Raw genomic sequence first — 26,213 nt, forward strand, 5'->3', positions numbered from 1 at the left:
CTGAGTCAGTGTTTATGGGAGTTGTATGTGGTTGTGATGTCTATCGATGTGGTTGTTATGCCTCGGGTGGTGATCCGGGCACGGTATTTCGTGTGGTGATACGGGTATTTTCGCGCTGCGGTGCGGCTGATGGTGGCGGTGTTGCGATGCCGTCACCGGTTGTGGTGGAGTAGGCGGGATGAATACGATTCGAGTTTCGAAAATACATACAAGTTATACATAGATTGTTGTTTTGTTTGCTGCTGTTTCCTGTTAGTTTCAGTTTGGACAGATAGACGGTTGTTTTGTTTATTGATGTTTCTTACCAGTCTCAGCTTGGGAGTGAGGGTAGAGTATGATATGGAAGAGAGTTGGGTATGTTTTCGTTGTTGTCATGGTATAGTGACATCCTGTTGATGGGACACAGTTGCGAGAGGTTGTTAGAGTACTTGTGATGCTCTTTTAGAGGATGCTTTGGTTAACTTAGTAATGGCAAGTGAATGGTGGAACATGTGTTGTCCTGATCTGAAAGCTGCAAGTGGTACATAATCTTATGTTGAGACAGTGAGTATAAGGTGTTGGACATTAGTATCATGGTAAGTTGTGGATGAGTTTGTGGTAACAAAAGGGAGAACTTGAGGACCTAGTGTGAGTGTGTGTAATAATTGTGGATCGTGAGTTCTGAGTATGGAGATGGGTGCATATATAGAGGACTATGTCGTTTTGGCGGTGATAGGGAACAGTTGAAGTTTTGGTTAAACTAAAGATTTTGTGGTATAGGCTAGGTGGTGTGCCAAGTGAATTGATATATGAGAACTGTTAAGTAAGAGAGCCTTAGGTATAGGAATGGTGAGTGTTTATATTATAGGCGGCTATCTTTGACATACCGTGGTGATGAGGATAATGAGAAGATATAGCTAAGGATTTAGTATTATAAAGTTACGAGGACGTAACATTTGTCTTAAGAGGAGTAGGATGCTATAAAAGAGAGTGTCATGTATGTGCATGTTGTAGTATATTTGGGAAGTACAATGTTGGTGTAGCATAAAGGAGGGATCTTCGTTGTGATTGATTTTATTAAAGGTCATGGCCGTGCTTGTAGTAGTGTGATGTTTAGGAGTGTGAGAATATTTCGATAGTGTTGACAGTTGGATGATGATGTTTATGAGTTCGATAGTGTTGACAGTTGGATGATGATGTTATGAGTGTGAGTAATCTTCGAGGACGAAGTTTCTTTTAAGGGTGGTAGAATGTAACATTCCGTTTGATGTTATGAGTGTCTTGATATCGCATTTTCTACTGGCTAATGTGTTACGGAGCTAGCAGCGTTTGTGGATAGTAGTTGGTAGTGTTTAGAGTTGGTGTCGAGAGAGACTGTGACGTTGTTGATACGATATCGTGAGCCGTGTTGTGGAGGTAGGCATAGTTGGTGGAGTTGGTGTTAAGAGTTCACGTGTTATAGGTTGGAGTTTTATTTTGAGTTCGTAGTTGCGTTGTTGTGTCTTAATCGAGTTAGTATATTTGTTTTTTATATATGGGTTGAACTTCGGGGATGAAGTTTCTTTTTTAGGAGGGAAGACTGTAATACTACGGTTTTCTATGTCTATGGGTACTCTATCGAATGGGGCTTACTCTGTCGAGTAAGTATGTTTTTACGCAAAACAGTAGTCTGCCTGATGGGTACTCGATTCAGTACGTGTGGCACTCGATCGAGTATGTCACTTACTCGATCGAGTAAGTGTATTTTATGGGTGATTTTGACGGGTTTTGTTAATAATGCGGGATTAATATATAATACTCCGTCATCTTTTTCCTAAACACTTTTACAAACCTAAAAACAACAAAAGGAGAGATTGCAAGTTACGTTGTTCGTTTCATTCGCATGATTGGCAAATCCCGGAGCTAGAGGTGTCGGTTTCCTTTGTTCTTTATACCGTTGTGATCCTTGCGTCAAGGGTAAGTTCTACATATCATTCTTATAGCATGTGGTTAATGTTGGTTAAACCCTAATTTGGGGATTTGGGGTTTTTTATGATTGCATGGTCAAGGTAGTAATTGTATTAATGTATGTATAGGAGGAGGGTTCGTAGAAGAGAGGTTTTGAGACAGCTGCTAGATCGTCTGATTCTGTGATTGCGTTCCAGGTAGGGTTTCCCTACTCAGTATTAGTTACATGATTGTGTGGTGATTGTTGTTGTGGCTATTGGTTACGTATAATGTTGGTTGATCTGATTGGTTGTAGATTTTCAAATATTGATTGGTTTGTATCTGTCTGTGATCTTCGGGATGCGTCCCTGGCTGAGTGGAGTCACTTGCGGAAGTGGATTCACGCCCTTGATTTGCCTTCTGTTGAACCCGCCACAGGAGGGATGTGCACATTAATGAACATCCGTTTATCGCTCGATGGAGATGAGCGGGGCTTAGGTGGGAATGGTTGCGGTCCCCCACTGGTGGTGTAGAGTATCTATTGCGATGAGTACTCTCGCAGGGCTACACACTTTAGTGTGTAGTCAGTTGTGTGGAGATTGGTGATGGGGACTGGGGATTGATGTGTTGATTGAGCTGTTTGGCATTTGCTTTCTATTGGTTTGTATCGTGTAATTAGTACTGACCCCGTTTAATTGTTTTAAAAACTGTGGTGATCCATTCGGGGATGGTGAGCAGTTGTTGAGCAGGTTTTATATGGTGCATATGGGCTAGCTGGGATGAGTCATCACTTGGCAGTTAGAAGTGTCTTCCGCTGTGTCAGACGATGTCCTTTAGTTGTTCAGTTTTGTTAGTAGACAGTTTTGGATTAGTTGTATTTCAGTTAACAGTTTTGGTTTTAGACATGTATACACTTAAACTAAATTTACTTTTAAAGTACGTTTCTTCATTGTCTTATGATTATCATTGCCTCGGGTAACCGAGATGGTGACGTTCCCATACCTGAGTGGTCCTGGTAAGGTACTTGGAGTATGGGGTGTCACAGTACGAAATAAAGCCAGATTAGTCGTACAATGGTATAATCAACAAGAAGGAATTGACTATGATGAGACCTTCGCTCCCGTAGCCAGACTTGAGGCTATTAGGGTATTAATAGCTTTTGCAGCTCACAAAGTAATTAAACTGTATCAAATGGATGTTAAGACAACATTTCTTAACGGTTATTTGAATGAGGAAGTTTTTGTTGAGCAACCTCTAGGATTTCTAGATAGCAAATTTCAAAACCATGTTTTCAAATTAGATAAAGCATTGTATGGTTTGAAACAAGCTCCTAGGTCTTGGTACGACAGATTATCAAAATATCTTCTTGAAAGCGGTTTTAAAAGAGGATCTGTCGAAAAAACCCTATTCTTGAAATCAGAAAATTCCGATCTATTAGTTGTACAAATTTATGTTGATGATATTATTTTTGGTTCAACTAATAATCGTTTGTGTAAGTACTTTTAAGAATTAATGACATCTGAATTCGAGATGAGCATGATGGGAGAACTCAATTTCTTCCTTGGGCTTCAAATTCAACAAACTACTGAAGGAATTATGATATACCAACAAAAATACATCAAAGAGCTTATCCAGAAATTTGGAATGGAAAATTCTAATTCTAAGCCAACTCCTATGGTTACAGACAAGAAGTTGACTAAGGATGAAGACGGTAAGTATGTCGATGAGACAACTTATCGAGGTAAGATTGACTCACTTCTTTATTTAACTGTAAGTCGTCCTGATATAATGTTTAGTGTATGCGTATGTGCTCGATTTCAATCGTGCCCTAAAGAATCGCATATGATTGCAGTTAAGAGAATTTTGAAGTATTTAATTGGTACATCGAAATTATATCTATGGAATCCTCTTGAGTGTAATTTCAATCTCATAGGATATTCAAATGCAGATTATGCAGGTTGTTCACTTGACAGAAAAAGTACTTCCGGCATAGCTATGTTTGTTGGACCGTGTATTATTACATGGGGGTCAAAGAAGCAAAACTCCGTTACATTATCTACAGCTGAGGCCGAGTATATTGTCGTTGGGTTGGTATGTTCTCAACTTTTATGGCTTAAGCAGCAGTTATGTGATTACGGTGTTAATGTTGGGTGTATCCCTATTTTATGTGATAACACGAGTGCTATAATTATATCTAAGAACCCTGCGTAGCACTCGCGTACTAATCATATAGACATTAGACACCATTTTCTACGTGCCAATGTAGATAAGGGCAACATAAGACTGTAATTTTGTAGTACAGAAAAACAATGGGCTGACATTTTCACCAAAGCATTGGCTAGAGAACATTTTAAGATTTTACGGTTGGAAATTGGTTTAATTGGTGGCAGCTAAACTTGTCACAAATATTTTATTTCCCGTATGACTGACTAGATTTGACGATATTGTATGTCTATGTTCGTATTTTCCGTTGCAAGTTCATTCTTATATAGTATTTTATTATTTTATAAGAATATTCCGTTTGCTAGTCTGTTATATTTTGTGTTGTATACAAACCATATTTTTCTCGTTATACGCATATACATTCTAAGGTTTAGAGCTTCATAAATCAATGACATTCATGATTGGTTTTATTTAGGATGTGAGTAGTACTCCTTACATGGCATGTAACATCAAATTGCATAAGCATGAAATTTGTCTCTTATTACTTGTATACACTCGGGTTTGTGGTGGTGACACATGCGGAGAGGCGACCCTTCCTTTACGTTTCACCTACTAACCTCACATTAGCCAAATTTGCCTTGTTTTGACCAATTTCTTCAACTACATTCCATATGGCCTACCCTTGTCAAGGTAGTCTGGTTGGTAAATTTGGAAGTCTTGTTGTGGTCACTTTTGTTGCTTTTATGATGGATATTGGAAGGACGAAGAAAAAGATGGACTGAAACCAAAAAACAAAAGATGAAAAAAAAAATGATACAAAAGATGGAAAAGCAAGAATCTCTTATTACTCCTATTCTTATCATTTCCATATTACTTGAGGAGAAATACTTGTTGATGTGAGTGAGTTTGTGCCACACTTGGCATGGTGCATCATCTTTATGTTGAGTTGGAAAGTGGAATATGGGTACTTTGGATTGTGATCGGTTCTAGCTTGGCTTCTACTGTAACATTCCGTGTTTGATATGTTTAATTGATGTGTCAAAAGTATGTGTTAACCGTGTTAGAAATGTGTGACGGCCGTATGTACGATATACAATACCCTTCTGAGGTTTGAGTACGGGAGCGAACTTCGGGACGAAGTTCATTTTAAGGGGGGAAGACTGTAATACCCCGTATTTTTATATAATAAATTAAATGGATATTATTATATATTAAGTATTATACAATTTATATTACTAATTATGTCGGGTTAATTGTTAGTCGAGAATTATGTTAAGTTATCGAGCTAAGTTAATTAAGACGGGTTTTATAAGAAATACGAATTGTGAGCTGACCCATTTAAGTTGGCCCAATATATGTTCAACCATTAAACCCTAATAGTGCCCTAACCCTAACCCTAACAGTCCCCTAACCCGCCTGCCTCCTCTCTTACTTCCTCAACCCGCCTCCCTCCTTCATCAACACCAATCATCACGAATCCGCATAGAGAGAGAGAGAGAGTGGCCGTGGGTGGTTGACGGCACAGCAAGGATGAGCTAGGAGTGATTGGCGACGACCATAGACGACCGTGGTGGCTGTTATGGCGGCAGGAAAAGGTAAGAGCAACCCTTCTCTGTTTTCATTGTTTATGTCGGGGTTTTGGGTGGTTGTTTCGTGTCTGATAGGGGTGTTTATTGTGGTTGTGGATGGGGTATATGGGTGGTGGGGTAAGTGACGAATGTAGTGGTGGTGGTTAGGGTGGTTTTAGGCGGTAGGGGTGGTTGTGAAAGGCGGCATTGACAGGGGTAGACAAACGGGTTTATACACGGTTTCAGGGGAGTTTGAGACGGGTAGGTTTTGGGTGGCACCACCGTGGACTAGGGGGAGGTCGAAACGGTGGTGCTGTGGTGTCTGTGTTCATGGGTTGACGGCGAGCAGCACGGTGGTAGTTGGGCAGGGATATGGTGTTGGTTGCGGTGGAGGAAAGGAGAGAAACAGAGGTGTTTGGTAAGGCACGGCTTGGAACCAGGCCAAAAGACGGCCATGGTTTGACTCGCCGGCGGGAGTCGACCCCAGTGGGGGTGGTTGTTGGTGGCTGGGTTGAAGTGGGGACCACGGCTGGTGGTTGTCGTGGTTGTTCAGGCGGCGGTTTAAGGGTGTGGGCGAGAGTGAAGTATGGGTAGTGTGAGGACGGGTTGTGTTCGTTTTTGGAAACGGATTTTCATAGTTTAATTAATATAATTCGTTAATTGATCGTATACTTAATTAATTAATTTAATTCCCGAGTCTTCTAAATAATTTATTCAATTTAATTCCCGAGTTAATTAAAATGATTAAAGACGGGTTTTGAGTCGGGTTGTTGAATTGTTCAAATGTTTGATTCGGGTTTTCTTAATCGTATAATTCGTTAATCCTTTAATTACCATTTTGGGTTTTAGTTCCGAGTTGTTTAAAATAAAATAATAATTAATCATAATTAATTATCTTGAGTCGGGTTTGTTAAAATAGAAAATTACTATATCGGGAAAGTTTCCATTTTTAGGAAGTCCTATCATTAATAACCCTCTATGTTGGGAACGGGAATAGTTAAGTAATTGTTATCATTATTTATCTTTCAGAGAACGATTTTTGTGATGGAATATTATTGGACATCTGTCCATTGGACTGCTTAACTGCTAAATTGGAATTGCTGGCACTTCGAGGTAGGGAAATACACTTACTCTATTATCGTTGTTGAATTGTGTTGACTAGATTCCTGGTTGTTGAATTACGTTATCATTTATATTCGGAAAGGTGATTGACTGATTTGATCGTATTAAGTATGATACCACGACATCGGGTAACTGGCATGATTTTTGTGATTCATCAGTTCATTTATTTATATATATATATCATGTTGCATCAATTTCTTTTGAGCATTCATATGCATTGGAGTTGGAGGATGGTGTAGGAGTGACGATGTTGAGATACGATGTGATGTTGTGATAAGGCCCATGCAGGTTCTGCAGGACTTGCCCTGGTGTCCTCAGCTGTTGAGCTGGCAGATCAGCTTCGGTCGATATATAGTCTACCGGGGATCGGTATGGCTGGGCGTTCCGGGGTATGAGATGTGTGTGATGAGTTGAGATGGAGATGGAGGTGACGGAGTATCATGCATATCATATTTTATTGTTTTATTGTTTTCCCTACTTAACCTCGTGGTTGACCCTGTGTATTCGTGAACACCTGTGATGAACCGTTTTATGGGGAGCAGACTTGACAGGTTTAAGAGATAGAACGGGAGCTGGATGGGCGTGAGACATTGGATCAGACGACTTAGTAGCTAGATCATCATCTAGAAGACTTTCACTTTTATTTATGTCAGTTCTTGTAATTTGAGTTGAAAAGAGGATTTGTAATAATTAAGTTAAAATATTATATAAATTGCCTTGGAGTTTAATTTGTTATTCCCTACCTCGGGAAACCGAGATGGTAACAGTCCGTTTTATTAGGGAATGTCTTGACGAGGACTTCTTTTATAAACCGGGGTGTTACAAAGTGGTATCAGAGCGAACGATCCTCAGGCCTAAACCAATGAGCCAATGAACATAGGATGTGTCTAAATAAAATGAACCCCGGGATAGAACTGTTAGGAGCACACTACGGTAAGGTATGAGTTAGGGGCCCCCTCACACCGAACCAGTGGTCCTCTCAGTTGAACCGGAAACCATGAGTGTATACGAGAGAAAGGGTAGAATAGTTGCTTAAGGTTGAGCATGAAATTCAAATATCGTTGCCTAGGTATTAACTGATTGATACATTGATTATTGCATAATCGAGTTGATGTATACTTTGAGACCCATATATTCTAACCATTATGCAGGACAACGCTACGGTAAGTAATTTGTATGAATGATGTGTTGATAGTACTACTATGACTAAGTAATATGCGGTTATGTGATCCCAAAGCGATGCTAGTATAGTCTTGTGATAGTAATTAGAAACACTATTGAATTGCATGTTTATAGTCATAGCAATCGTGATTTAGATGTACGGAGTAGATCGAGATGTGAAGGGATTCTATGGGATAGATGTTTACGTAAGTACAATGTGAGATTTAAGTTGGGATGAGTTAGTATCGATAGTATGGTTGTAAGTGTTTGAAACATAGAAAATGAACGGCTTAGTGCTGAAACGCGTTTTGTTTGATTATACTCTTTAATTGACCTTACTGCCACTTCTTTTCTGTTTATTACCCATGGATGAAAATTTTATGAGAGATAGCCCCGTGAGTTAGTGTTCATTTGAAGTTGGTTTCATGCTTATAGAATATACGGATTAGGAGTAATAAATATTTTGGTGGGCTGTGGTCAGGAAGTTTCTGCACAGTGATGTTTTGTCCAACGATTTTGTAAAAATCCTCATTTAAATTGTATTAATAATTTTTACATAAATCCAACTCCATCGATCAAAAGAGTCGCATATGTTTTCAAATTAATAAGCCACGAAAATTCTTAATGTTTCAATATTAAATAATAAATTTTGCAAACTGACCCAAGTTTTGAACCAATAGCTGTCACATGTTTGTTTGGACCAACTAAGTTGTAAAATTCTTTAAAAATGGAATTCTTATGCTTTAGACCTAATTATTTTTCCCCTGTGTTTTTAATCCCCCGTGTTTTATAAAAGTAATATGAATCAAGTTTTAATCGAGCAATTATTTATTCGTGATCTTTGAGAGTTACAACGTGAATCATGACTTGTAAAATGTGTATTCTAGGTCGAGTTTTCATACAATTGTTTGGTTAATTCATGAACATTAATAATGTGAATTTATAATGTTTTATATGACGACAGTAGCACGCATGTTCAGTAATTATGTATCTTAACAAGTGACAAAAATTTAAAACTTAGTTGATAACATGGTTGGCATGATAGTATGAGTAAAATTGGATGGCTTAATTTGATTTTAATCGAGGGTGAAATATTTTATATGAGTCCAGTTGTTTGCATATTTTATATACGTTTGGCATGTTGGAATATCTTTGGTGTGTTCATCATATTTGCATAGTGGTCGGATATATATATAAATATAAAACCATATTGTCATATTCGTGTAAGTGATAACGTTAAAAGTTAATTTGATTTTCTAATATACTCGCATGAATATTTACAATAATTTTGTTTAAAAATTTTACACATGGGTGGTAGTAATGATCGTGTCTAAATGATCACACGTGTAGGGTGTCATCTGAGTTCTAATGTCTTCCATATGAGTTGTGTGCCCATAGTTATAATTATTATCTTCATCGCATTAAATGATTTCAATTGGACCTAAACCTATGACACGATAATAAACAGTGTGTTATTTCTTATTGGATATGTTCGTCATTAGATCGTCATAAAATGCTAAAGAGATTCTTGCAATTGTATGAGCATGATATAAAGGAAACTGTTTGATATAACACGACATTTAACATATCTATATTCTCGAGTCATTACTATTAATTATATTCTAATAAAGATTGTTTATGATAACTATGTTGATAATTATAATGGGATAACCCTTTGATGATTCACATGGTATGGATTGGTTCCAATGATAGTCGTTCATTAGTAAAGATAGGACTGAAATGAATAAGATGAACCTGTAAATTACGATATATGAGTCGACACTTAAGCTTGTTTTGTTTAAAGGAATTGAATTAAGTTTATCTGATTTCGAGTTTCGTAGTAAGCTGTAAATGGATTCTATGACGGCCCTGTTATAAGATTATGTCGAGAAAGTATTCACCGTTCAGTATGAAAGTAAAAGTTTTGAAAATGAAGTCAAATTTAGTCGTGTGAGTATAAATTCGGAATGAGATTTCCAGCCAGTGTCTGGTTGTATGTGTCCATGATAATTGCTAGTCTGGAGGAATGAAACTAGAACGGAGTCATAAGTAGTGGGATAATTTAGACATATTGTTCGTTCATATAGCGAATTGGTGGGTGTGGTTAATTACGAATGTCCAAACGGGAAATGTAACGAGGTGATTTAAGTAAGTTGTGTGTCAACATGGTACGTTAATATTAGCATGACAGGTAACTAATATTTGTAAAATTGGTGTAGTTAAATACATTAATCTCGTATGTCATTGTGTTGGGTGCAGTTTAAATATATTCAATACCAAGAACGAAATTTTATGCATGATAGTCTTTTATGTTAACTTTCCAATATCGTGGTTTACTCGCTTGTTTGACTCGACCAATATGTTTGTAGAATTTGTCAATCAAGGTGCATTCGTCATTCGTGAATAATTCCCAAACCCTTTGTTATAAGAATTAAAAATATTTCTGGGACGATAACTACTGCGAAACTGGTTGTCTTCATTTTATCGGTGATTCTGTGTCTTGACCTAAATCTGTAAAATTAAGAAAAGGAAAGTCAGATTGGACCTATTAGGTTATAAATTTTCATAAATCGATTTATCAAAGTGTTGACCCTAATTCTTTCTTATGTTGATTGATCCCCTATGTTTCTAAGGTATGAGATTACAATGATTGGTGAAATGAATAATTATTAATGATTTTTACTGGTAACGGTAGTTTCCTTGAGAGAGCTTGTATATTGATTGTCTTTGGTAGGGATTAGTTAAATTGAGCGTGAGTTGTGAATCTTTTATCCTCTTTCAGTTGTTAGCAGTAGTTTGAGAACTTTGGTTATAATAATGAAGGTTACGAGGACGTAACCATGTTTTTAGTTGGGTAGGATTGTAAAATCTTAACGATTAATTTGCACTTGTTTGTAGATCGTAGTTTTGATCAAGTAGATGTTTAGTTGTGGGGTACCTATGCAAATGAGTTCTATATGTTTTGTTCCTACTTCGGTTAGTTGGTTGATGTGAAAAAGGAGAATGTGATTAAACTACTGGTAATGAGTTATGAGTTAGCCTATGAGCTGAGTTATGTTTACGGGAGTTATGTTTTCGGTCCAGTGCGACCATGGTTATTGAGTAACTTGAGTTTGAGATCGGAATTTAGATGGAAGATGACGGTGTTCTCAGATGATTATTTAATTTTTAGACATTTCGTGTTGTAATTAATGGGTTAAGTGAAGATGAGTTAAACTTCGGGACGAAGTTTATTTTTAGGAGGGCAGAATGTAACATTCCGTGTTTGATATGTTTAATTGATGTGTCAAAAGTATGTGTTAACCGTGTTAGAAATGCGTGACGGCCGTATGTACGATATACAATACCCTTCTGAGGTTTGAGTACGGGAGCGAACTTCGGGACGAAGTTCATTTTAAGGGGGGAAGACTGTAATACCCCGTATTTTTATATAATAAATTAAATGGATATTATTATATATTAAGTATTATACAATTTATATTACTAATTATGTCGGGTTAATTGTTAGTCGAGAATTATGTTAAGTTATCGAGCTAAGTTAATTAAGACGGATTTTATAAGAAATACGAATTGTGAGCTGACCCATTTAAGTTGGCCCAATATATGTTCAGCCATTAAACCCTAATAGTGCCCTAACCCTAACCCTAACAGTCCCCTAACCCGCCTCCCTCCTCTCTTACTTCCTCAACTCGCCTCCCTCCTTCATCAACACCAATCATCACGAATCCGCATAGAGAGAGAGAGAGAGAGTGGCCGTGGGTGGTTGACGGCACAGCAAGGATGAGCTAGGAGTGATTGGCGACGACCATAGACGACCGTGGTGGCTGTTATGGCGGCAGGAAAAGGTAAGAGCAACCCTTCTCTGTTTTCATTGTTTATGTCGGGGTTTTGGGTGGTTGTTTCGTGTCTGATAGGGGTGTTTATGGTGGTTGTGGATGGGGTATATGGGTAGTGGGGTAAGTGATGAATGTAGTGGTGGTGGTTAGGGTGGTTTTAGGCGGTAGGGGTGGTTGTGAAAGGCGGCATTGACAGGGGTAGACAAACGGGTTTATACTCGGTTTCAGGGGAGTTTGAGACGGGTAGGTTTTGGGTGGCACCACCGTGGACTAGGGGGAGGTCGAAACGGTGGTGCTGTGGTGTCTGTGTTCGTGGGTTGACGGCGAGCAGCACGGTGGTAGTTGGGCAGGGATATGGTGTTGGTTGCGGTGGAGGAAAGGAGAGAAACAGAGGTGTTTGGTAAGGCACGGCTTGGAACCAGGCCAAAAGACGGCCATGGTTTGACTCGCCGGCGGGAGTCGACCCCAGTGGGGGTGGTTGTTGGTGGCTGGGTTGAAGTGGGGACCACGGCTGGTGGTTGTCGTGGTTGTTCAGGCGGCGGTTTAAGGGTGTGGGCGAGAGTGAAGTATAGGTAGTGTGAGGACGGGTTGTGTTCGTTTTTGGAAACGGATTTTCATAGTTTAATTAATATAATTCGTTAATTGATCGTATACTTAATTAATTAATTTAATTCCCGAGTCTTCTAAATAATTTATTCAATTTAATTCCCGAGTTAATTAAAATGATTAAAGACGGGTTTTGAGTCGGGTTGTTGAATTGTTCAAATGTTTGATTCGGGTTTTCTTAATCGTATAATTCGTTAATCCTTTAATTACCATTTTGGGTTTTAGTTCCGAGTTGTTTAAAATAAAATAATAATTAATCATAATTAATTATCTTGAGTCGGGTTTGTTAAAATAGAAAATTACTATATCGGGAAAGTTTCCATTTTTAGGAAGTCCTATCATTAATAACCCTCTATGTTGGGAACGGGAATAGTTAAGTAATTGTTATCATTATTTATCTTTCAGAGAACGATTTTTGTGATGGAATATTATTGGACATCTGTCCATTGATCGCTTAATCGCTTAATTGGAATTCTTTGGCACTTCGAGTTAGGGAAATACACTTACTCTATTATCGTTGTTGAATTGTGTTGATTGGATTCTGGTTGTTGAATTACGTTATCATTTATATTCGGAAAGATGATTGATCGATTTGATCGTATTGAGTATGATACCACGACATCGGGTAATCGGCATGATTTTTGTGATTCATCAGTTCATTTATTTATATATATATATCATGTTGCATCAATTTCTTTTGAGCATTCATATGCATTGGAGTTGGAGGATGGTGTAGGAGTGACGATGTTGAGATACGATGTGATGTTGTGATAAGGCCCGGGCGGGTTCTGCGCAGACTTGCCCTGGTGTCCTCACTGTTGATTGGTGGCAGATCGGCTTCGGTCGATATATAGTCTCTAGGGGATCGGTATGGTGGGCGTTCGGGGTATGAGATGTGTGTGATGACTTGAGATGGAGATGGAGGTGACGGAGTATCATGCATATCATATTTTATTGTTTTATTGTTTTCCCTACTCAACCTCGTGGTTGACCCTGTGTATTCGTGAACACCTGTGATGAACCGTTTTATGGGGAGCAGACTTGACAGGTTTAAGAGATAGAACGGGAGCTGGATGGGCGTGAGACATTGGATCAGACGACTTAGTAGCTAGATCATCATCTAGAAGACTTTCACTTTTATTTATGTCAGTTCTTGTAATTTGAGTTGAAAAGAGGATTTGTAATAATTAAGTTAAAATATTATATAAATTGCCTTGGAGTTTAATTTGTTATTCACTACCTCGGGAAACCGAGATGGTAACAGTCCGTTTTATTAGGGAATGTCTTGACGAAGACTGCTTTTATAAACCGGGGTGTTACATCTACCTCCACATATCCAAATTATTTTGCCCCTTCTTACCCAATTACCTAACCTTACTTTACTATGTAAGTCCTCCGCATGTGTTTTGGACCTCGCTTGGTTGGAGTGTGTATGTACGGTTACTAGAGATATTTATCATGTTAGATTGCATGCATGCTTTTGTAGGTCGTAGTTAGGTGAGTGACTAATTTCCTTCTCTCCTACAAAATATGTACTCAACTTGGTTTGTATTACACACTTTATATGTAAGGCTTGCTTATGTTGAAGTTTTTCTTATGCTATAATATATGCATCCACCTAATTTCCACTATAAATACCCCATTAGTCTAATTAGAAGAGCTTGTTCTTCTTATCAATTCTTAGAGTAGTTAATATCAATCAAATCTCTCTTTAGTTTTGTAATCAACAATTAATCAAGTTTTAATACAAGTTTTATTTCCTTAATCTCTCTTTTGTTCATCCTTTATTTTGGGCAATTGAAGATTATTTGGGTTATTATTGGGAGATTGACAACCTCTCAATCAAGCATCAAGTACTTCTTTTATTCCTTGCTTTGTTATTGGAATCATTAGTAGGTATAATTCTCTTAATCCCTTTTTAATTATTGTTAATTACTTTCATTTATTCATCATGTTTTACGTTGTTGGTATGATTGACAACCTTGCTAGCATGATCAACATGATAATGAGTGAGTAGTGACCTAGCTAGGGTTAATGGGTAATTAGGGGAAACCAACATGAGGAATGATTCATGCTTAAATTAATATGCTTTCATGGTTTATTTGCTTGCTTGTTTTGATCTCAACTCATGCACATATTACGTTTGATGAAATGTGAGCCTATGAATCCATGCATTTTTTACCCATCACTTACCTTTTCAATGAGACTTGTAAGACATAAACCAACTCGAGTCTCATTAGACCATGCATGTTGTTGAGTAGGGAAGACTAAGTCGACTTGTAGGTGTTGTACAATCTAATCGATTCGGTTCCGGGACCCAAACTTTCCTAGGATTGTAAGCTATAACCCAACTCAATCCATCACAACAATAATTGCTTGCTTATAATTTGAGAACATATTTGTATGATCAATTCCCATGATTCCCCTATGACCACATGATACCCTAGTGCTTTTTATCAATTGTTTACAACCCTTTTAGTTCATCTTGCTTGTTTATTTTCATTGCTATTTAGGTTAGTGACCTTATACATCAACCCAAATTGTGACACCCCTAAGACACCACTAGTTTAAATAGAAATCTCATCTCAATTCCCGTCCCTTGGGATCCGACCTTTACTTGCCTCTTTACTAATTGTAGAGTTGTTTGTGAAGTTATAAACTGTGTTTTGGTCTAGGTGCTTCCAATGACAATTGTTCCGAAAAATAGAATTTAGCTCCGAAAAAGTATCGACCATGCACCCAAATCGATTTAAAGATGAAAGGCTTTGCCTTTATGGATTCAAAAATCGGCCCAAAGGTTGAAGATTTTGTGCTTGGTTTTGATTTTTGTTGAAAGAGGAGTGATTGATTGTTGTTAAAAGGATGTTTTGATTTGATTTTGGTGAATGTTGTTGAGGAATCTTGTTTTTGTGATGGAGAGGATGAGGGTTTTGGAGTTAAGGGGTTTATGGGTATTGTTTTGAATGAAGAAATGAAGAAATGAATGTGGGAGGGGGTTTATAATAAGCCCGAAAAATTTGAAATGCAGGGGGAAGACGGGCGGCTTTCCTTCGGGACGCCCGGATTCTGCCTGTTCTGGGTTTCAGAATTCTCGCCTAAAGACGGGCGGATTTGAACAAACACGGGCGGATTTGAAAATGCAGGACGGGCGTCTTTCAGAGAAGACGGGCGGATTCCTTTCCAGGGATTTTTCTTGTTTTCCTCAGCCAAGAAGACGGGCGTCTTTTATTGAAGACGGGCGTCTTTCTAAAGACGGGCGGATTCTATTGCAGGACGCCCGAATTTGCTAACAGTCACGAAATTTCAAAAGTTCAGCTTAGAAGGACGGGTGTCTTCTGCCCAATATGCCCGGATTGCCTGAAGACGGGCGGATTCTCCTGAAACCGCTCGGATTCAACCCCTTTTACCCGGATTCAGTTCCATCCGTGTACTTTGCATATCCCTTGTCATTTTTCCATTCTTCAAAGTCTCGTGTTCTTCATTATGGGGGCACTACTAAGGCATGAATAGCCTAGGCAATTGCTATCCCCACACTAAGCTAAATCACTACACATCAATCGAAATTATTAGTCCCTCCCTCACTTCTCTCAACATGATAATTATCTTGATCAAAGTATAAAAATCCAAAGATAACAAGAATGCAATACAAGAATTGAAATCCGAGTTAGGGAGTTAGAAATATTTGCAAATGTTGGTTTAGGGAGGACTCCACCAAACTCTCATTCATGATGAGATGTCAAGGGGGCATGTTCAAGGTGTTGTTGATGTTGCTCAACACCTTGAAAAAGTAATCAAAAGCTTGTTCATTGTCATGATAAAGGTCTTCAATAGACCTTGGCCCTTGTTATCGATCTTGATCGATGGCATTACCAATGTAGGGATTGAAAATCCCTTCAAATTCGTCGTCCCAAAGACCACAAACTTCATTAAGTTGATCATTAAAAATCTCTTGATTTGATGAAGACAACTCTCCCATTTTCTTTTCTTGGCCAATAAGGCCATCTTCTTCATTGCTTGACTTTGGTGAGCTTTGCAAGCTCTCTTTATCACAATTCACTTGCTCTTTGAATGGAGCATCTTCAATTTTCTTCTTCCATTGTATTTCCGACTTCTTCCTATCATCCTTCCGACTATAATGATCGATCATAAAACATGGTTCATGTAAACGGGGAGCTCTCATAGTCTTGTCAAGATTGAAAGTTATACTCTCATCTCCCGCTTCTAGAGTGAGCTCTCCATGTTTTACATCAATCACCGCACCCGCGGTGTGTAGGAAAGGTCTTCCTAGAATGATTGGAATGTTGGAATCTTCTTCCATATCAACAATGACAAAGTCCACCGGGATGAAAAACTTCCCAATTCGTACGGGAACATCTTCCCATATCCCTAATGGTGTCTTCGTCGATCTATCGACCATTTGGAGTGTGATATTGGTGCATTTAAGCTCTCCAATCCCCAACCTTTTACTCACCGAGTACGGCATAACACTCACACTAGCCCCTAGATCACATAAGGCTTTGTTGATCGTGGTGTCGCCAATGGTACACGGTATTGAGAAGCTTCCCGGATCCTTGAGCTTTGGAGGTGAACTCCATTGAATTATTGCACTACTCACCTTAGTGAAGGCGATAGTCTCAAGCTTCCGGATCGACTTCTTCTTTGTGAGGATGTCTTTCATGTATTTCGCATAGGCCGGCACATGATTGATTAATTCCGTGAAAGGAATTGAGACTTCCAAATTCTTCACAATTTCCATAAACTTTCCAAGTTGGTCATCAAATTTGGGATTGGCTTGACGACTTGAAAAAGGAAGTCTAATCACAATGGGCTCCTTCTCCTTGACCTTGTCTTCATTTTTCTTTGAAATTTCTTCTTTTGATGATTCTCCATCCTTGGAGTTTTGCACAATTTCTTGCTTATCACTAGCTTCCACAACTTCATCCTCAACTTGCTTCTTCGGTGCTTCATACCTTGTACCACTTCTCAAGTGAATGGCACTAACCGTTTCATGTCTTGAGGAATTACTTTGAGGTGGTAATTGCCCCTTTTGTCTTTGTGAGCTTGAAGATGCTAGTTGAGTCAATTGGGTTTCCAACATCTTGGTGTGAGCTAGAATGTTGTTGATGGTGGTTTCATTTGCTTGACTATCTTTTTGCATTTGAGTGAAAAATTCTTGTTGATTCTTTTGCATTTGGAGGACCGCTTTTTGAACATCAAAACCTTGGTCATTTTGGTGATTGTATGGATTTTGATTTTGGTAACCTTGGTTTTGGTTGTAAAAGGGTCTTTGATTTTGGTTTCTCATGGGAGGTGGGGTGTATGTTGTTTGAGGGTTTTGAACATTTTGGCTTTTGTATAAGAGATTTGGATGGAATTTGGTGTTTTCATTGTAATAGTTGGAATAAGGGGTACCACTCTTGTATGCTTGGAAAGCATTCACTTGTTCATTTGTTCCCCTACATTCACTTTGGTCATGTCCCAAAGTTCCACAATTCTCACATATCCCACTTGGGATTGATGAAGATGCCGTCATGGCATTAACATGATGCTTTGGTGATTTTGAGGCTTCTTCAAGTCTAGCCATAGCTTTTTCAAACTTCAAATTGATTGTATCAATGTGAGCACTAAGTTGAGCACCCAATTGAGTAACAGAGTCCACTTCATGCTTTCCTCCTCTAGTAGCCTTGCGAGGTCTAATATATTGTGAGTTATGGACCGCCATTTCCTCAATTTTGTTCCAAGTTTGATTGTCATCAACGTCGGTGAACATTCCATTTGATCCCATGTTCAGAATGTTCCTTGAATCTTCATATAGACCGTTCCAAAATTGTTGTACCAAGAACCACTCGCTAAGTCCATGATGAGGACATGAGCGACTAAATCCCTTGAACCGCTCCCAAGCTTCATACAAAGATTCTTCATCCCTTTGCTTAAAACCCGTAATTTGAGCTCTTAGCATGTTAGTCTTTTCCGGTGGGTAGAATTTTTTGTAGAAAGCTAGAGCCAACTTTTTCCAAGAATCAATTCCGAGAGTGGCCTTTCAAGGTCCTTCAACCATTGTTTCGCGGTGCCAAAAAGAGAAAAACGAAATAAGACCCATCGAATTTGGTCTTGAGTTACACCGGTTTGAGAAATCCCATCACAATAGTCACAAAAGGTTTCCATATGAGAATGAGGGTCTTCACTAGGCATCCCCCCAAATTAGCTCATTTCGACTAATTGGATAAAGGCGGATTTAGCAATAAAATTTCCGGTCAAATGTTGTGGTGTGGGAGTACCATTGGGTAGGTTCTCCTCGGTGGGTACGGAATGTGATGAAAACTTAGGCATTGTGGGTTGATTTTGTGTGGTATTTTGTGTTGGGTTCTCCTCACCTTCTCTTGCAAAAGGGTTGATGAACTCAATATTTGGTTGAATATCTACAACCTCACTAATACCTCTCAAATTTCTCCTAGCAAGTCTTCTATTGGTTGTCAAAGTTCTTTCAATTTCACGATCAAAAGGTAACAAATCACCTTGTGACCTTCTAGACATGCAAAATATCAAACAACTCGAAAACAATTGGAACAAACCTTGAGGAGTTTTACTTCCTCAAGGCAAAGAAAGACACGACTAATAACAATATAAGAAAATCTAAATCAAGATAACACCGTCCCCGGCAACGGCGCCATTTTTGGTCGGACTAAATCTTTTCGGTAACTTGTCGTTAGGAGCACCTAGACCAAAACACAATTTATAACTTCACAAACAACTCTACAATTAGTAAAGAGGCAAGTAAAGGTCGGATCCCAAGGGACGGGAATTGAGATGAGATTTCAATTGAAACTAGTGGTGTCTTAGGGGTATCACAATTTGGGTTGATGTAGAAGGTCACTAAACTAAATAGCAATGAAAGTAAATAAGCAAGATGAATTGAAAGGGTTGTAAACAATTGATGAAAAGCACTAGGGTATCATGGGGTCATAGGGGAATCATGGGAATTGATCATACAAACATGTTCTCAAATTATAAGCAAGCAATTATTGTTGTGATGGATTGAGTTGGGTTATATCTTACAATCCTAGGAAAGTTTGGGTCCCGGATCCGAATCGATTAGATTGTACAACACCTACAAGTCGACTTAGTCTTCTCTACTCAACAACATGAATGGTCTAATGAGACTCGAGTTGGTTTATGTCTTACAAGTCTCATTGAAAAGATAGGTGATGGGTAAAAAATGCAAGGATTCATAGGCTCGCATTTCATCAAACATAATATGTGCATGAGTTGAGATCAAAACAAGCAAGCAAATAAACCATGAAAGCATATTAATTTATAAGCATGAATCATTCCCCATGTTGGTTTCCCCTAAATACCCATTAACCCTAGCTAGGTCACTACTCACTCATTATCATGTTGATCATGCTAGCAAGGTTGTCAATCATACCAACAAAGTAAAACATGATGAATAAATGAAAGTAATTAACAATAAGTAAAAAGGGATTAAGAGAATTATACCTACTAATGATTCCAATAACAAAGCAAACAATAAAAGAAGTACTTGATGCTTGATTGAGAGGTTGTCAATCTCCCAATAATAACCCAAATAATCTTCAATTACCCAAAATAAAGGATGAACAAAAGAGAGATTAATGAAATAAAACTTGTATTAAAACTTGATTAATTGTTGATTACAAAACTAAAGAGAGATTTGATTGATATTAACTACTCTAAGAATTGATAAGAAGAACATGCTTTTCTAATTAGACTAATGGGGTATTTATAGTGGAAATTAGGTGGATGCATTAGGGTTAACTAAGGGCTAAACTAGTAATTACACTTTTTAGATTTGAGCAGGGAAACGCCGGTATTTTTCGAAGGATGGGCATCTTTCATTGAAGCGTGAAGAAACGAAATCTTGCTTTCTTGGAATCCGTGCGTCTTAGGCACGGGACGGCCGGATTCATTAGTCTCTGCCCGGGCGTCTTCAAGGGAATCCGGGCGTCTTCTGGGCTTGCTGCACGGGCGTCTTTGGGAGAAGACGGCCGGATTTTGGAGGTGGAGGACGGGCGTCTTCCAGTCAATCCGCACGGATTGCTGGACAGCTTCACTTCTTTCTTCTTTTCTTCCTTTCCTTCATAAAATCCTTGGGGATTTCCTCGGGGATGCAAGGATCTTTCCTCATCATTGCCCAACTACTATAATATCTACAAAGGCCTTCTAATCTTGTCTCTCCTTGATGCTTGGTCATTGAATTCAATCAATTTAGTCTCATTTTGCCATGAAAATGCAAGGTTTGCACTCCTTTCCTACCAAGGACACAAAACCTCAAAGAATATGCAAAACAAAGAACCAAAGACAATAAATGACCTAAATATGCACTAAAAAGCATGGGAACAAGGCTGATTCGGGGACTAAATATGCGCTAATTATGATCACATCATACACCTTATAGCTTCTGGACAGCATTCAAAGTTGAAGAAAGGGGTCCTGTTGTGTGCTGTTCTTGCAGCACAATATCACATCTGGATCCAGCGTAATCAGGCTAGAGTTGCTGGCTGTATTCTTAGGCCTACTCTAGTTGTCTCACAGATAATAAAGTTACTTAAAATGCGAGTTAGTTCACGTCTTCAGCCTAATTTAGTAAGTCGAGATGTTATGTGGCTAAGTAGTGTTATATTGCATATGTAGATTCCTTCTTAGGAATTGAAATTGTTGTGTAACTAAAAAAACGGTGTTGTAACTTTTGTTACGGTTATTAATGGAATTCTTACATTTCACCAAAAAAAAAAAACAAAAACACAATTCACATACGATCAATTCACTTTAATATAAACCATCCAACAAACATTATCGAGTAAAAGTTGAGTACGATTTATCCCTACCTGACAAGCAATTCCAATTAATGCAATCTACTAAAATATCCTTCGACAACCCGTTCCACAAGTCCGCCACCTTTTATCGCTAATTGCCTCTTCCGTCTTCTAAATCTCTTTCCTCTTCTTTTATGAATTACTTTTCAGGTTTGTTAAGTATTTATAGTCTAGGTTTAGGGAGTATACGAGGTCAATTAGGAAACTATTGTCTTTTCTAATTATTATTAGGAATTACCAAATTATTATTATACTTATTATTTTATTATTAAATTCCGCTTTAAATCCCGACTACTACTCATACTAGGCCTAACATAATCAGCCCATATCTATATCACACACACGGCCCAAGGCTTAGTACTAGCTAAACCCAATTCCCGACTTGCTTACTTATTTTATTATTTAATTAACGTCTTTCTTGCATCCATTATTAGAAATCTCATTAATTATAATTAATTATTTAAATTATATAAATTATTTACATAAATTATTATTAAATTACGGGGTATTACAGTCTTCCCCACTTAAAATGAACTTCGTCCCGAAGTTCGCCCATACTACTAAAACAACATTTATAAATATCCGCACAACTGAGCCTCATTCCAACTTATGATAATTGCAACATAATTAACTTACTTAATCATTATCAAACCATATCATACTTATCAAAATGTATCACAAAACTAATTCCAAACATGAAAATGTATCACAAAATAAACTTAAAACAGGAGGTGTCACATTCTACCCCCCTAACAATAAACTTCGTCCTCGAAGTTCGGAATATCAAACAGTAGGAACTAACAATTCATTGTTGTAACGCCACAAATATTAAAACACACATTGTAATATAAACAATTATTATTTCCAACACGAAATAATGGTTAAATGAATACAAAAATATTTGATTTACTTCCAAGTAGCAAAACCACAACATATAATATATTTAAACTAACTTTATTTAACTATTGGCGAATACATTGCCAAAATAAGTAATAAACTATCACAAAAGCTACGCATAAAGGTTTAGTTACTCTTTCTTAATAATGGTATCTAACTTAAATATGGATGCAATTATAGTGAACATATATATGGCTTAGGGCAACACATTCTGCATATTACTAGACATGGTAATCTACTACGCACAATTCACAATATTAAAATATAAAAAAATAAAAACTTTCATTTGCTCAAGACTAAGGAAAACATGCTAAAACTAAAAATCATAAATAATTAATTCTTCAAAACTTATACATTTTAGAAAATAGAGAGAGTTAGTAAACCATGAGAAAAAGAATGAAGGCCAAAGCTCATAAGATCAATTTAATTATAATGCATTTTACAAACTACTTGGTCGAAACAAAAATTTTACAGCAACTTGTCAGAAACTTAGATCAATTTGTAAAAATCACCATAAATTGTAAAATATTTCCTTACAACGTGGCTTATCAACTTAGAAACATACACGAGTCTATTAAACAGTGGAGTTGGAATTATAACAAATCATTATGGAGTTTTTAAATGATAATTTTTAAAAAAACATGGGGCGAAAACATCACTGTACATGAATATTTCGACTACTGTCCACTAAAATATTTATTTCTCCTAAACCATATATTATTTGAGCACGAGACCAGTGGCATATGAAAGCTAACTCATAAAGATATTACTCATAAAATTTGCGTACGATAATTTTAAACAGATAGTAAATGGCGGCCAAAACAATCAAGGATAAAATGTCGAGAAATCAACCAAAATCACATTTTTCACAATTTCACTTATACTCATCATGCTTCACATATTAATCACAACTATGCCTCTCCAAATATATACCATCACAATTTTCCATAACCATACACATATACCAATGCTTAAAATCATATCACATCCCCCCTTCCTAGAAGCAAAGTTACGTCCCCGTAACCACGGTCATCAATGAAAACAATATTCAAACAAGGCAAACAAAACATCCGAAGCAAAATAAACAATATTCATTTTAAATTATCCCACACTCTCAAGTATTCTCTCAGGGTTTCCGGTTCAAAACTAAGAGGGCCATGGTACGAATTAAGGCGCGCTTCTTAACCGCACTAAGAGGGGCTCCTAACAGTTTATACTCTGGGTTCATTTTATTTAGACACATCCTAAGTTCATTATTACTCATTGGTTAGGCCTGAGGATCGTATTGCTCTGATACCACTATGTAACACCCCCATTTATTCAGAAGACTTTAGCTAGACATTCCCAAATAAATAGGACTGTTACCATCTCGTTTCCTCGAGGTAGTAGATAACAAAATCCAACTCACCAAAGTACTTTAAATAAAAACTTTAATGATTACATATGTTTTACAATTTTAATCAACTAAAACTTAATATAAAAATAAATACAACTCGCAGCGGAAAATAAATAAGTGATATAACTATATATATGATCTAGACTTCATCTAAGGTTCCAAGTTTGGCTCTCATCCCAATGCTCCCAAGTCAGCTAATCTTTGGTACCTGTCAAATCTGCTCCCCATAAAACGGTTCACCGCAGGTGTTCACAAATACACAGCCAACCGCGAGGTTTAGTAGGAATAAATACTAACAACAAAAACATACGATAACAACCAATTTCCTTTTTACATTGCACAACCCCCTGACAACGTGCTCCATCCTTTTAATTAGCACACCTCCCTTAACAACGTGCTCACATTACTTTGGTACCCCTCCCTTAACAACATACCGCCATCATGTAATAGTACCCCTCCCTCACAACGTACGTATTACCAACACCCCAGTGTACAAACTCCCTCAACAACGTACAACTGACTGTCGCACAGCTTTTCACAATAAACACGATCACAATCAACGGTAACAACTTAAATCACCTCGTCAATATTATTAACACAACTCAATATAATTCTCCCTTTCAACAATTACGATTATATCAACCAACACAATTCACATACGATCAATTCACTTTAATATAAACCATCTAACAAACATTATCGAGTAAAAGTTGAGTACGATTTATCCCTACCTGGCAAGCAATTCCAATTAATGCAATCTACTAAAATATCCTTCGACAACCCGTTCCACAAGTCCGTCACCTTTTATCGCTAATTGCCTCTTCCGTCTTCTAAATCTCCTTCCTCTTCTTTTATGAATTACTTTTCAGGTTTGTTAAGTATTTATAGTCTAGGTTTAGGGAGTATATGAGGTCAATTAGGAAACTATTGTCTTTTCTAATTATTATTAGGAATTACCAAATTAATATTATACTTATTATTTTATTATTAAATTCCGCTTTAAATCCCGACTACTACTCATACTAGGCCTAACACAATCAGCCCATATCTATATCACGCACACTACCCAAGGCTTAGTACTGGCTAAAACCCAATTCCCGACTTGCTTACTTATTTTATTATTTAATTAACGTCTTTCTTGCAACCATTATTAGAAATATAATTAATTATAATTAATTATTTAAATTATATAAATTATTCACATAAATTATTACTAATTTACGGGGTATTACGGTCTTCCCCACTTAAAATGAACTTCGTCCCGAAGTTCGCCCATACTACGAAAACAACATTTATAAATATCCGCACAACTGAGCCTTATTCCAAGTTATGATCATTGCAACATAATTAACTTACTTAATCATTATCAAACCATATCATACTTATCAAAATGTATCACAAAACTAATTCAAAACATGAAAATGTATCACAAAATAAACTTAAAACAGGAGGTGTCACATGCATCATCTTCAGGATCAAGTCCAACCATGGCCTAACAATCAGGGTGTCAGGACGTCAGGCCATCAGGGTACAAGAAGACACGCACCAGGCCGGAGAGGACAATGGTCAAGTGTAAGGTCAACATTTGACCAAGTCATGGATAATTATATATAATATTTCTACAACATAAATATGGTCATTAAAGAGGAAGATTTGGTCATAAAGAAGGAGCATTAATAGGCATTAATGCGCAATAAAGACAAAGAATCAAGACAAAGAATGAAGGAGGAATATTCAGCATTAAGTACAAAGATTTGGCAGCCATTCAGCTTGGCTATATAAGGAGCATTTGAAGATCATTTGGCAAGACAAGGCATACTCTAACATACACAACACAACTTATCCCATTGCAAGCAAGACTATTATAATACTTAGAGAAAATATTATACTTTGTGCTCGTGATATTTTTAACCTCTTAAATCATAGTGAAATCCTCTCCTGGCTTGGTGCCCGTGGTTTTTTTCCCATTCAAGGGTTTTCCACGTACAAATTCCTGTGTCATATTATTTACCTTATTTGCACTACTTTTATTATAATCAATCCTGCCTAGACACGATTACGATAAATCAAAATAGGATGGCACTAGTTAACTCCCATACTATGCTACCCTAGTCATATTTCCAGCCCTGCGCAAAATATGGACAAAACAACTACCTAGATGATCATCATCTTAGAATCAAGTTCTAATGTCCTTCTAATCTCTTAATTTAGTCTTAATCCAAGTAGTAATACACATTTCAATATTAATCACATCTTAATCTTTCCTTAATCTCTCAATTGTTCTTAGTTTCAGTTGGGTAATTAGAAGATTATTTGGGGTTTATTGGAGGATTGACAACTCTCAATCAATCATCAAATTTCCTTCTATTATTCTTTGCTTAATTTTTTGGATCATCTCAAGTTGGTATAATCTCTTTTACATTTGCTTAATTATTGTTATTACATTACTTATTCATCATGTTTTACTTTGTTAATATGATTGACATCCTTATTAGCATGTTAAACTTGATCATGAGTGAGTAGTCTCTTAGCTAGGGTTAACTGGGAATTAGAGAAATCAATCATGGGATTAGATCTATGCTTAATTTAATATGCTTTCATAATTAAATGCTTGCTTGTAATGATTTCAACTTATGCACATGTTATGCTTGATGAAATTCTTGATTGACAATCCTAGCATGATTCTCTTACCTTTTCAATGAGGCTC

The 26,213-nt window shown here is 37.3% G+C and overlaps 1 non-coding gene across 1 annotated transcript; it reads left to right on the plus strand.

The window, feature by feature from the left end:
* The first annotated feature begins 18,213 nt into the window (after positions 1–18,213).
* LOC141615925 (small nucleolar RNA R71) lies at positions 18,214–18,320 on the plus strand. The gene has a single exon (XR_012530311.1). It is a non-coding gene; the product is annotated as a small nucleolar RNA R71 (small nucleolar RNA).
* The last annotated feature ends 7,893 nt before the right edge of the window (positions 18,321–26,213 follow it).

The sequence above is a fragment of the Silene latifolia genome, chromosome 11, assembly GCF_048544455.1.
Source record: "Silene latifolia isolate original U9 population chromosome 11, ASM4854445v1, whole genome shotgun sequence".
In the NCBI taxonomy this organism is placed as follows: Eukaryota; Viridiplantae; Streptophyta; class Magnoliopsida; order Caryophyllales; family Caryophyllaceae; genus Silene; species Silene latifolia.